Below are 11804 nucleotides of genomic sequence, written 5' to 3' on the forward strand. Positions count from 1 at the left end.
CAGTGATGACATAAAGCAGGTGTGTCCCTACATGTGTCCAGAAGTATAATGTAGCTAAGGGTATGGTGATTTTATTCTCAGGATCTCCTGTCTTCATGGTGACAGAGATCCAAAGTTTACAGCCAGACCTGCACTTTCAGCTAATAGGTTTTTACACCAGCAGATTCTCCAGTTCACAACTTCTGTTACAACAGTGGTAACCACAGGCAGATCTGCACTCAGGTGATTCAGCAAGATCATCCTACCTATCTGGGCTCACCTGAAAAATTCCTTATAAAATGATACTAATAATCATTATATCTGCATTCTCTGGGGATGCAGAGAAAGTCATAGAAAGTTTTTTATATGTTCATCACCCTAATGACAAATCCATGAACATTTCTGGATTTTCAAAGTGTTTCAGTTCTATCTTAATTCAGGACTTTGCATCTGTTCTCTAAGGATTTTTCTATGATCTCTCACTTTCTTTTTTCACTCAGCCTTCATCTGTACAAAATAGGATCTATGAGAGACATTAATCAAAAAGTGCCTTTTGGTATTTCTGTTCCTATTTGTAGTGGGAAATTCACAAGCCAGCTTGCTTCTGAGAGAATTAATAAAGTTGAAAGAAAAAAAGTACAAAGTGAAAAAGGGAAAAAACACTGGTTATCAAATAAAAGAAAGAGTTGTAGATGACAAAGTTTAACTAATTTAATTTTTACTAAGGTACTAGATCCTAACAAACCAAGAACTTCCTGGTTTTCCTTATTCAGCACTTTTCACACATAAAATATGTCATTCTTTTCACTGTTCATATTTTTAAGTGGATTTTAGAATTTACTCTGATAAGACATAATAGAAAAAATATGTAAAGCATTCAGGCTTTAGTAAGAAGACATGTTTATGTAAGTGACAAGAACATATACGCATAGACATACATGTCCCAAGAATGGAAAATCAAAGTGGTTTTTGGTTTGCAAAAATATTCTAATATCTGTACCTTGGCAACACTAAAATCTGTTGTTCTTCCATTTTGTCGGATGAGGAAGATTTGGAAAATTTTCCAAAATTTGGAAAATAGGTATTTGGAAAATACGTCTGCTCATTTTTAGACATCAAACAGCACTTTTTCTTATGAACATTTCATAAAATTTAGCAAAATTATTTCATTTACCCAAATCCAATAATAGTGTAGAAGAGGGTGGAAGGGTGATCAGCAGCATGAGATCATGCATTAAGCATATATTACAGCAGTTTGCCTCCTATAAATCTCTAGGCATATAGGAACAAACCTAAAAACCTGAAGAAATAAGTCTACTGATAAAGGAATATTTTGAGCTTGATTTGAAGTTTTCTAAGTCTCTGAAGCTTATTTTTAAGTTTTGATAGAGTAATGGTGGCAAGAAAAATTTTTTTTGAAGATACGTTTATGGAAAGGTTTTAAAACATAATTGCTATTAGGTAATAAATTACATTTTTCAGCTTGGAAGATCTCTTACAGCCCTCTTTCCTAGATCTTTGACTATACTTTATGGATCAAATGGACTATTAAATTTTTCTCTTTTCTTTCCAACAATGAATATATTGCAGGAAAAAGCAATATCCAAAAGCCTGTTTACAGTCTAAAGAAAGGAACAGTTCTATCAATAAACTTGAATGTAAAGGTTTTAATTTCCTGTTGAATTGCTACCTATTGCAAGATTTTTGACTACTTCTTACATGGATGATATTTTCTTTCACAGTCATGCCATTCAGAAAATTTCCTGTGGCATCAATGCAGTAATGATACTGTAGCAGTGGGGAACAAAGTGACATGGACCCCTTTATGCATCTGAAGGAGATCACTTTATTATAAAAATCAGCCCCTTTAATCTCAACCTGACATAACTGAAACCAGCCTGAGACTAAGCAGAATTTAACAGAAAGAAGGCACCCATTGGCTGGCTCAGCTGCAGTGCTGCTGTCCATGGGGCACATAATCCAATCTGCTTCCTGCTCATACACTTGTCCACACATTTCTCCAGCCAATCACAATCTCACTTCCAACCATCACTCAATTGACTCTCTCCTCACTCACCCCACAACCGACTTTCAACCATCCAGCCTGCAGCTGAGCTTTTCCCACAGGACCTTCTGGTGAGCATAAGCATGAACCACTTTAATAATTATTACCCCATATCCTACATCATACAAGGTCTCTAAATACAATTTGGGTACCAACTTTCAGATCCAGTCAGAAATAAGGAGAAGGGCAAGGCTTCACATCTGCATAGCTGCAGCTGTATTGCAAAAAAAGAAGCAAATATGAGGAGCCCTGTCCCAGGTCATCTCTTTAGCAAATCTATACCTGACTGGTCTCCAAACTGGGAGAGGAGGTCTAAGTGCTTAAGTTTCAAAACAGCCTCTAAGTGTAGAGGTTTTATTAATATCCAGCTTACAAAACATGCAGGAAAGCACATGTGTTACAAAGCCAAGCAACGCATAGTCCCCAGGCAGGTGCAAGAGAGAGGTTTATTGCACAAACCAGGCCTTTTTAAGCAGTTAGGCCATTACCAATTACATTCCATTTAAGCACAACAAACATAATTCAACCAACCACCATAAACCACAATGTGAACACATAATGGTTATATAACTTGTTTTTCTACCTCTAATTCAGCTGAGTCACTTTCCCACAGTTCTCTTCTTCTTAGGCAAAGTAGCAGGCCTGAGCCATGATTTTACAAGGGTCACAAGGCCTGTATTTTGTAAGGTTTTACCTATATGCAACAATTAAGCAAGCTCCTGTTTTATGTCGTCTCATTGACCACATAGCTTTGGCATGGAATGCATTGCCCAGCAACTCTCAAGGTTCTTGTCAGGGTGTTCTCACTGATCAAAATCACTTGGGACTCAAGGTTAGTCATCCAAGGACACTTCGGACAAAAAAGTAAAAATAAAAGTGTAAGATTTTTAATATAACAGTGAAGTTACAGTTAAAACAGTAGGAAATTCTCCTGACATTTTATTATCATATCAAGAATAAGAACAAGCATTTTTGCCTGAATTCATGCTGCTTCAGTCATTCCTCCTTTGTATCAAGGATCATCTCCTTCAGGAAGTATAAACCTATGTAAATAGTACTGCTTTAGGCCATTTCAGTTGTACAAGTGTCCCATCCTTTCCCTTCAGTAAACATCTCCTAGTATTGTAGACACTTGCAGAGGTTTCCATTCAAGAGAAATACAGCTGAGATTCAGCCTAAAGAGCCCAGATCTTCTCTTCATTGGGCCCTAAAGATTTCCACATCACAAGACACTTTCTTTCCTTGGTACAATCAGCAATGCATTTTGCTGCCTTGTTAAAGTCTGGGCACACATTCAACTTGTAGCGCCAAACTGACACAGAAATAGATTTTTATGACATCATTAGTTTTCAAGTATAATTTGCCTAAAATGTAAAAGGCAATTATCTTTCAGTTCAAAAGTAGAATGACATGAAGCATATGTTTAAATACATATGCAACTTAATGCCAGTCTTGAAACTGAATAATTTAGGCATTCTTCTACTAGTCATTCTGCCTTAATTTTATCATCATGATTTCTGAATGCATTTTTAAATTGATTAACACATATTTTGCATTAGATCCCTTTCTAAAAACCTTGGATTGAAATGAGAATATTACCTTTTTTTTTAACAAGCACTTAGACTATTAGAATTTTTTCTTACTTAGCATTTATTAGGTTATAAGGGCCTTTTTATTTAAAATATTTAAATTTATTTAAATATGTGATCTAAGTACATAAAAATAAACAAATCTTCTGAACATTTTAATAGTGTTGCAATTAGATTTTAAAAATGTATGCAGATTGGACCCAAGAAGGTTGTGTTACTTTATCACAGTTCACTGAGCACCTCTGCTGTCCATGTATTAAATTTGAAGGGTTTACAGTTTATTCTGATGAGACATAGAAGAGAAAGCATATCACAAAAAAATTAGAAGTGCCATACCATGGGATTATATCAAATGTGTAGATTTCATAATCTAAATGGTAGCTTTGACTTTCCCATCATGAAACAAAGAACAAAGGATATACTTCCAGTAGATTGAAGGGATTCTTACTGATGCTCTTTCCGAGAGGCTCTGCTTAATTCATCCTAATGAAAAAGGCATATACCCTTCAAAAGGAGAATAGCATAATACCAAGGAACTGGAAGTTACTATTTACCCTCATGAGACCCTCTGGAAAGCTCATGCCAGAGCAGGCTCCTGGCAGAAATTGAGGTCCCTCAGAGAGAGAAGTCCACATTGGAATCTGATTTGCCAGCAGGATTTGTGACCCCACAGGAGACCCACTCTGAAGCAGCCTGTTTTTGAAGGACTGTAACCTGTGGGAAGGACTCACATTAGAGAAGTTCATAGAGGACTGTCTCCAATGGTTGGGACCCAATGCTGGAACAGATAAAGGCTGTGAGGAGTCCTCACACTGAGAAGAAAGGAGTGGTAGAGACAACATGTGATGAATTGACTGCAGCCCCCGTTCCCCATCTCCCTGTGCTGCTAGGAAGAGGTAAAAACCCAGGAATGAAGTTGAGTCCAGGGAGGAGGGAGGTATAAGGGATGGTGTTTTAAGATTTGCATTTATTTCTCATTATTCTACTCTGATTTGATTGGTAATAAACTATGCTCCCCAAGTTGAGACTTTTGCCCATGACAGTGACTGGTAAGGGAACACTCCATGTCCTGATCTCAACCCACAAACCTTTTGCTGTATTTACTCTCCCTGTCCAGTTGAGGAGGGGCGATAGAGCACCCTTGGTGGCACCTGGCATTCTGCCAGGGTTAACCCACCACAGGCCCATCCACTATCTGACAGTCCTAGAAATCTTTGAATAGCAAAGAAAGAACCTTGTCCTAAAGATTCATGGCCTTAGTGCACAATCTAACAAAAGTCTATTTTTTATCTTCTAATGAATGAAAGGATATTTATTAAAGCATCCAGTGATATTAAGATACATACACACACAACTAAAAAAATTACCTGGAAGGAGGAAAATTATTAGTGCTTTAAATTTTGCTCAATGCTTCACAGAAGGATTCTGGCAAGAGTTCTTAGAAGTAGAGAGCACCTATTTCCAAATCCATTCTCTTAACACACTGCCTTTCAAAATCCCTGGCTCTATAACATCATGTGAATACGAAATCTAATTAACTGTAATGGAATTCTGCATAAACAGAGGGTTAATATTGTTGTTGGCCTATTCCCTAATCTCAGTTCAGTGTTGCACACAGCTTGGTTATCAAAGGTTGCAAATACTGTTTCCCCATCTTAAACTTTTCATGCATTGTACATCTGTGACAGAATTGGTCTATATATGTTTGGATACTAATTCAAGTTCATATCCTTAACTGTTTGCAAAGACATACAAAGGGAAATAGCTAAGAAAACATATCTTTTTTTGTTAAAATATTGATAGGAATGAAAGCTGATTAACTTGAAAATCAATCCACGTGTGCATTTTCAGGTAATCTCTTATGAAAATTAAATGCATGGAGAGAAAAATATGTAGTGAAGAAGAAGCACACAAATATACAGAGAGACAAAAACAGTCAATTGAAAAAAAAATTCCTACTGCAACAAAAAGTTCCTTAACAAAATATTTTGAGTAAAATCACCTATACATACTACTTCAATATCAGAAAATATTAACTCTGTAAGAAAAGTTTTAGCTTTTTTCAAAACTTAAAAATTCAAATCATACAAGAGCACTCAGAAAATTCAGAGAAGTAAAACAAAAGGTGTGCTCCCCTCACCTGCTAAAGCAACAGAAATACAATTTATTTATAATAATGTGAATGAAAATCCATAACTGAAACCTTTTTTTTAAATTAAGTAATTAGTCAGAAGCAAAGAACTATCAGAATTAGAAGCCATGGGTGCTTATATTCATTCATGATTTTCTAATACTTCTCACAGATTCAGAGGTAACTCAGTGTCCAGCCCAAATTTCAGTAATTACACTCTGCCTCTTCAGGTTACCAAGTGCCACTGCTGCAGCTGAGCTGCTTTTATGATACATATGAATGTGTCAATATGGCTGCAGTTAATTATATGGCATGAATTTATATTTTAATCTAGCAAAAGCCACTGGGAGGCACAGCATTGTTTAACTAGGTTCTGTCAGTACAGTACTTTGAGATTCAGGTTTCCATAAGACAAAACCATAATTGGACCTGGTTGCTTGCAAGATAGGCATGTCAGAATGCTGTGGTAGAGGAATACAAGAGAAAGGAAAATGAAGAAAAGATGGAGGTGAATGTGTCACCTTGGATGAAAATGAAAAGATGGGGATGGAATACTGAGCTATTCTTATATCCACTTGCAAAGAGAGGGATTTATTAACTTCCTTTTCACGGGGGTTTTAAAAAAGGGAACAAACAGAAAAACAGTACTTGTGGAACAATAGTTCTGCCGAGACAGAGATATATTTTATATCACATGTGGCTGATGAGCCAGCAAGCTTCAAGTCATTACACATTCAGAGTAAAGAGTCTCAGGGGAAAAAAAGTCTTTTCTAGCACAGCATAGAGGATTATGTAACTTCTGAGTTACTCATCTTCCACCAAATGAAGGATATAATAACCATAAAGTACAAGTCCCCTATCTGTCATTTGTTGATTTTCTCCTCTGCTTCTGTTAAATACAGTTTTCATCTGTCCAAATACACTCCAAGAGAACTTGGTTTTGTTTGCAAAGGGGGATAGGTGATTATGGGAGCAAAATTTCAGGCATTTTCTTTTCAATTATGTTGGTACCAAGGATACAGCATTAACTACTGCAGTGTTTTTTAGCTCTCATTTTTCTAAGACAAGAAAATAACTGTCACCTCCTTTTAGATGCATGTAGCTATAATACAAGATCGGGACATCAGATATCTCCACTATGCCATAAATCTGGACAGTAAATATTTCTCATCCAGGAACAGTCAGTTGACAATTTTTTTAGCAGTGCTTAATTGCATGTCCCACAGTGACTGATCATACTGAAAGTGTACTGGAAACAGGAAGTTTGCAATAAATTCCTGTTTCTGATGTGTCCTTTACAGTTCTGTCCTCACAGACCCCTCTAATAGTCCTGAACTGTGAACAGATTGAGAGTCAATGAGGAAATATCAATCCACCCACAAATCCTCCAGGATAAGCAGAACATGCCAAAACCACTTTTGGATACCTACATCTTCAAAAGAGTAATTTTATCACATCAAGGAAAGTTGTAGTTTTTTCTCAGAGAAAAGAGCAAGAGAAAATCCTAACTGGTTTTACAAGATTTTTTCTTTTCCTATTTTGTAAATAAATACAACCATCTACCTATGTATGCATGTGCACACATACACACTCTCATATATTTATGTTCATATGTTATTGATTTCAGACAGGATTATTGTAGATGTGTGCAAAAAAAATCCTCCAAAGGTTGTTCAGCTGAACACCCAGACATCCAATGTAATTACAGAACTATTTTTAGTAAGTAAAATAAAGTAACAGAAGTATGTACTGTAGATGTTTGAAGAATCCTTCAAAAGCATTTTGACCAACAGCAAATCATTACCTCTGAAGTTATAGACAGGAACTATCTGATTTCTATCAGCTATATTTGTTGATAGAAGGTTTGAATCACAAAATAGATTCTCAGTTGATATAAACTGTAAGGAAGAAGAAAAAAACACAGCAAACAAGTCTTCCCCCAAGACCTTTTTTCAAAAAGTGAAGTTAAAAGTCTAGTAGGTGAATAAATGGTTCCTTAATTTTGAATTTGAGACATAGTGCAAATCAAACCAGAGCAGCTTGAAAGAAGTTATCATAGTTCGTTCACATATGCAAAGACTAAATTCAAACTATTACCCAATGCAAAGTTCTTGCAAGATTGTAGGTGAAACACCTTCTCCTTTAAAATTAATTTCCAATTGCAAACATTATAAGTAAAATGAATGTCTGTCTTAGGTTGCAAATGGGAAATGTGGCTGGGGGTATGTATTCTATTGCCATCTGTTATAGGTGGGGCAGTTATCTTCTGTTAATTGAGCCACCTGTTAAAACCAGGTGGGGCATATTTTCCTTTATCTCTTCCACAACTAATCCTCCCTCCAGGAAATATCTTCTGTTAATGGGCCATTGAGTCTCACTGCATGACTGATAAAATTACATCTTCCCATTGTGAGATGACCCACCAAGAAGGAAGAGCCAAACATTCCTACCTGAATATAATCTAAGATTTGGAACACCACAAGCAGCCTTTTCCCACTAAATTCCCAGAAGAGCAACTTTCTTTTCCACTAGATTCCAGAGGAAGATCAGGCCCATCTACACCACCACCAGACCTTCAGAGGAAAACTACACCCTTCTACAGGATCATTGCTTCAACAAAACCACATTTGTCACTCAATGAGGACTGCAGCCACCATTTACTCAGGCTGCTACCAACACTGTGACCAACAGGGTGTCAGGTCATATTCTGACTCTGTCAGTATTGTTTTGTATTACTGCATTTTTATTTTAATTTTTTATAATAAAAGACTCCCATATCCTACTCCCATATCTGTGCCTGAGAGCCCCTTAGTTTCAAAATTATAATAATTTGGAGGGAGGGGGTTTACATTTTCCATTTCAAGAGAGGGTCCTGCTTTCCTTAGCAGACACCTATCTTTTCAAACCAAGACAATGTCTGAATTTCAGAAAACTCTACTTAATCTAATTATTAAAAGGACTAGCAGTGTTCATCTTAAGTGATCTCATAGTCATGACCATTTAGTTGACTGACAAAGCCATAACATGCATAGGAAGGCTGTGACATTTCAGAATGGCTGGAGAAAAATATCTCAAAACAGTAGAAACTGATTTTTCATCAATTAGTTCTACTCAGAGAAGGGAACTCATGTGTATTCAACAGGTTTAATCCAGTTAAATCACAGATTTATCATAGAATCAGATAATATTCTGAGTTGGAAGGGACACACAAGGATCAAGTTCAACTCTTAAGTAAATGGCCCATACTTGGATCAAACCCACAATTTTGGTGTTATTAGCATTATGGTCTGACCAACAAGAGATAATCTCTGTTCAATAATATCTGATTTGAGCCACATGGAAATTTTATAAAGGATTCAAAGGAATATAAACTACACAGGTTACTAGTGATGTGGTAACTGCACATGCAAGTGCTTTTGTGCTGTAAGTAATGTGAAATAATTTGAACAACTTATTTATTAAAGAGAATGTACTTTGTCACCTCACAGAAAGATCCATTTTTAGTAATAGCAGACTCTATAGAGACCTTCAGGGACCTTTAAAATCCCTGAAGGATGAGAAAAATAGGAGTGTAGGCTTCAGGTTAAGTATGATAAATAATCTACTGATTTGAGCAGATAATTAGGAATAGAAAGAATGAAAGTTAATGCCTGCGATCTACAAACTCTTGATGTGCAAGAGAACGTCTTCAGTGTCAGACTAATCATCAATATGAGTATTGGAGACTCTTCACCCAACTAGTTAGAAATGCATGATGATGAAGAAAAGAAACCTCTCTATCCACATGACCAGAAAGTCCATGATTCTTATCATCATCAGCAAGGCATTCCTTTCTATTAAGGGAAAAATGAGTTCTCGTCCTAAACTATTTAAAAGTTTTATCAAAGAGACATTGCAGGAAAGCAGTCTAGCTTTTGAACTGGGGTGCTTTAGCCTGGAGAATGGGAGACTGAGGGGAATAAGGACAGAGTCAGTGCCTTCTCCCAAGCAACAAGCAATAGGACAAAAGAAAATTACCTCTAAATCATAGGAGGTTTAGATTAAATATTAGGAAATATGCCCTCACTGAAAGGGTGGTCGAGCATTGGTACAGGCTACCCAGGGAAGGGTTTGAGTCACCAAATGTGGAGGTATTTAAAACATGTAGATGTGGCACTTAGGGACTTGGTTTATTGATGGACTTGGCAGTGTTAGGTCAAAAGCTGGTCTCAATGATCTCAAAGGTCCTTTCCAACCTAAATAAACCCATGAGTCTGTCTCAGAAGAAGTTGGTAGCACTCTTTGTAATTACTCTAATGTCTTTTCTTAGTCAGTATGTGTGATTTCAGTGCTGTGCGCTTGATTTAAAATTTGAACACAAAGGTTTTGGTTCTTCTCTGTTTTGAAAACTATTGGTTCAAATGGTCAGCAAAACTGCTCTAACACTCTCAAACACTGGAGTCACTTTTAGTGTCAAGATACTTCACTTATCTGTTCTCAGTTTAATTTTTGTTAAAATGTAAATTTATGACATCCAAGTGACAGTACAGGCTCTGTAAGTCACCAGCAAAATTAATGGTAGCAGTAAAGAAATTAGGTCTCAAGTCAGCAAACCCAGTTCTAGAGAGAAAGCTTGTGTGAACGTAAGTAGAAGCCTGTGTAATTTCACTGAATTGCAACTGGTATTTGTTACACAGACAAGTTCCACCAGCTTGTAATTCATCCAAATCCACAGTAAAGCCACCTTTTAGTACAGCAATGGAAGATAAGGGGACTACTAGGCAACAGCGGTGAAGAGAGACCTCTACACCCCTGCTCTTGTTCATTTCAACAAGGTCATATTTACACCTTAGAATTACTATAATTCTCTTCCCTAAGGGTATAAACAATATTTAACTCCAAGTACAAAGCAAATATTGGTTTTATTTTTCATACTTTAAACTGCATATTCTACCACAAAGAAGTCACCCTGATTTCATAGACCAGTACACAGGTAAAGAGATTCCTGAACTTGTACATTTCTACTGCTGAATGCAATCAAAGAATTGGACATGTAGGTAGTATTTCTGCACAGAAAATGCAGAAGTCACATCTAAAGAAGCCATCAATCAACATTGCCTTAGTTGGATGCTTCAGATAGACTGAAAATCTCTGCCATTTCGTATTTATCCTTCATTACCTTTCGAATTCTTAGAATGTCATGAAACTTTTAACCCTTCTCAGGCTTCTCACCTATGTCTGCAAATGAGACAGGTTAGAATTAGTGATTAAGTGCTGCTAATAATATTTTTCTATATAAAAAGGCCAACTCATCTGCTGAATGGTTAAACCAGAGATGGTTCTTACAGCATGAACATCTATGTTCCTGAGGAATTCTCTAATAAACCTTTAGGAAACATAGATGGTTGGAGATACTGTTAAAGAGAAAGCTGTCTGTTAGGAAAATTATGTAGAAAGTAATTTTTACTGTTTCAACTGAGTCTTGTCTGTTTTCTATGAGATATCTTATGGCTTTCTTTAAAATATGTGTCTTAGAAGTGCTTATAGATTTCTACATCCATTACCTGTGACCGAAGAGATTTTTACATCTCACAGCATTGACAGAAATAAACCTCAGTTGGAAAGTAAATAAACCACTGTTTAAGTCCTTCTTGCTTTCTTTCTATTACTGTTTTTCAGCTCAAAAAATTTTGCTTTTTACTATTTGCATGGACAAGAGTCAAAGTTCCTTTTTGGCTTACACTACACTGCAAGCTAACCTCTAACAACACAAACAGTCCATTTTCCTTGTAAATGTTCATTTGTAAATATTAGTATTTTATCACTGTTATTTTTAAGTGTGACTAACCAAAATAACACACAGTACACAGGTAAAATTTACACAGGTCATTAGTCATTCTATAATTCCCCTTGACTGTTGCAAACTGCTGAGATTCTGAACTTCTGGTGATTAAATTGGTTGGAACGGCAGACAGTGTAAGTTCAAAGAAGGCTGTGAGTCTTAGCTCAAATTTGGTTTACAAGGTCTAACACATTTTGTTTACACCAGAAGACCCATCTG

General features: G+C 36.4%; 1 protein-coding gene across 1 annotated transcript in view; it reads right to left on the reverse strand.

Moving 5' to 3' along the window:
* LOC137468726 (uncharacterized) overlaps nucleotides 1-11600 on the reverse strand; it is a 295522-nt gene extending 283922 nt beyond the window's left edge. The window contains exon 1 of the mRNA XM_068180673.1: nucleotides 11588-11600. The gene's annotated coding sequence lies outside the window, so the exon portion shown is untranslated. The remainder of the gene's footprint in view (nucleotides 1-11587) is intronic.
* Nucleotides 11601-11804: the final 204 nt, after the last annotated feature.

Source organism: Anomalospiza imberbis, chromosome 2 (genome assembly GCF_031753505.1).
Source record: "Anomalospiza imberbis isolate Cuckoo-Finch-1a 21T00152 chromosome 2, ASM3175350v1, whole genome shotgun sequence".
Lineage (NCBI taxonomy): Eukaryota > Metazoa > Chordata > Aves > Passeriformes > Viduidae > Anomalospiza > Anomalospiza imberbis.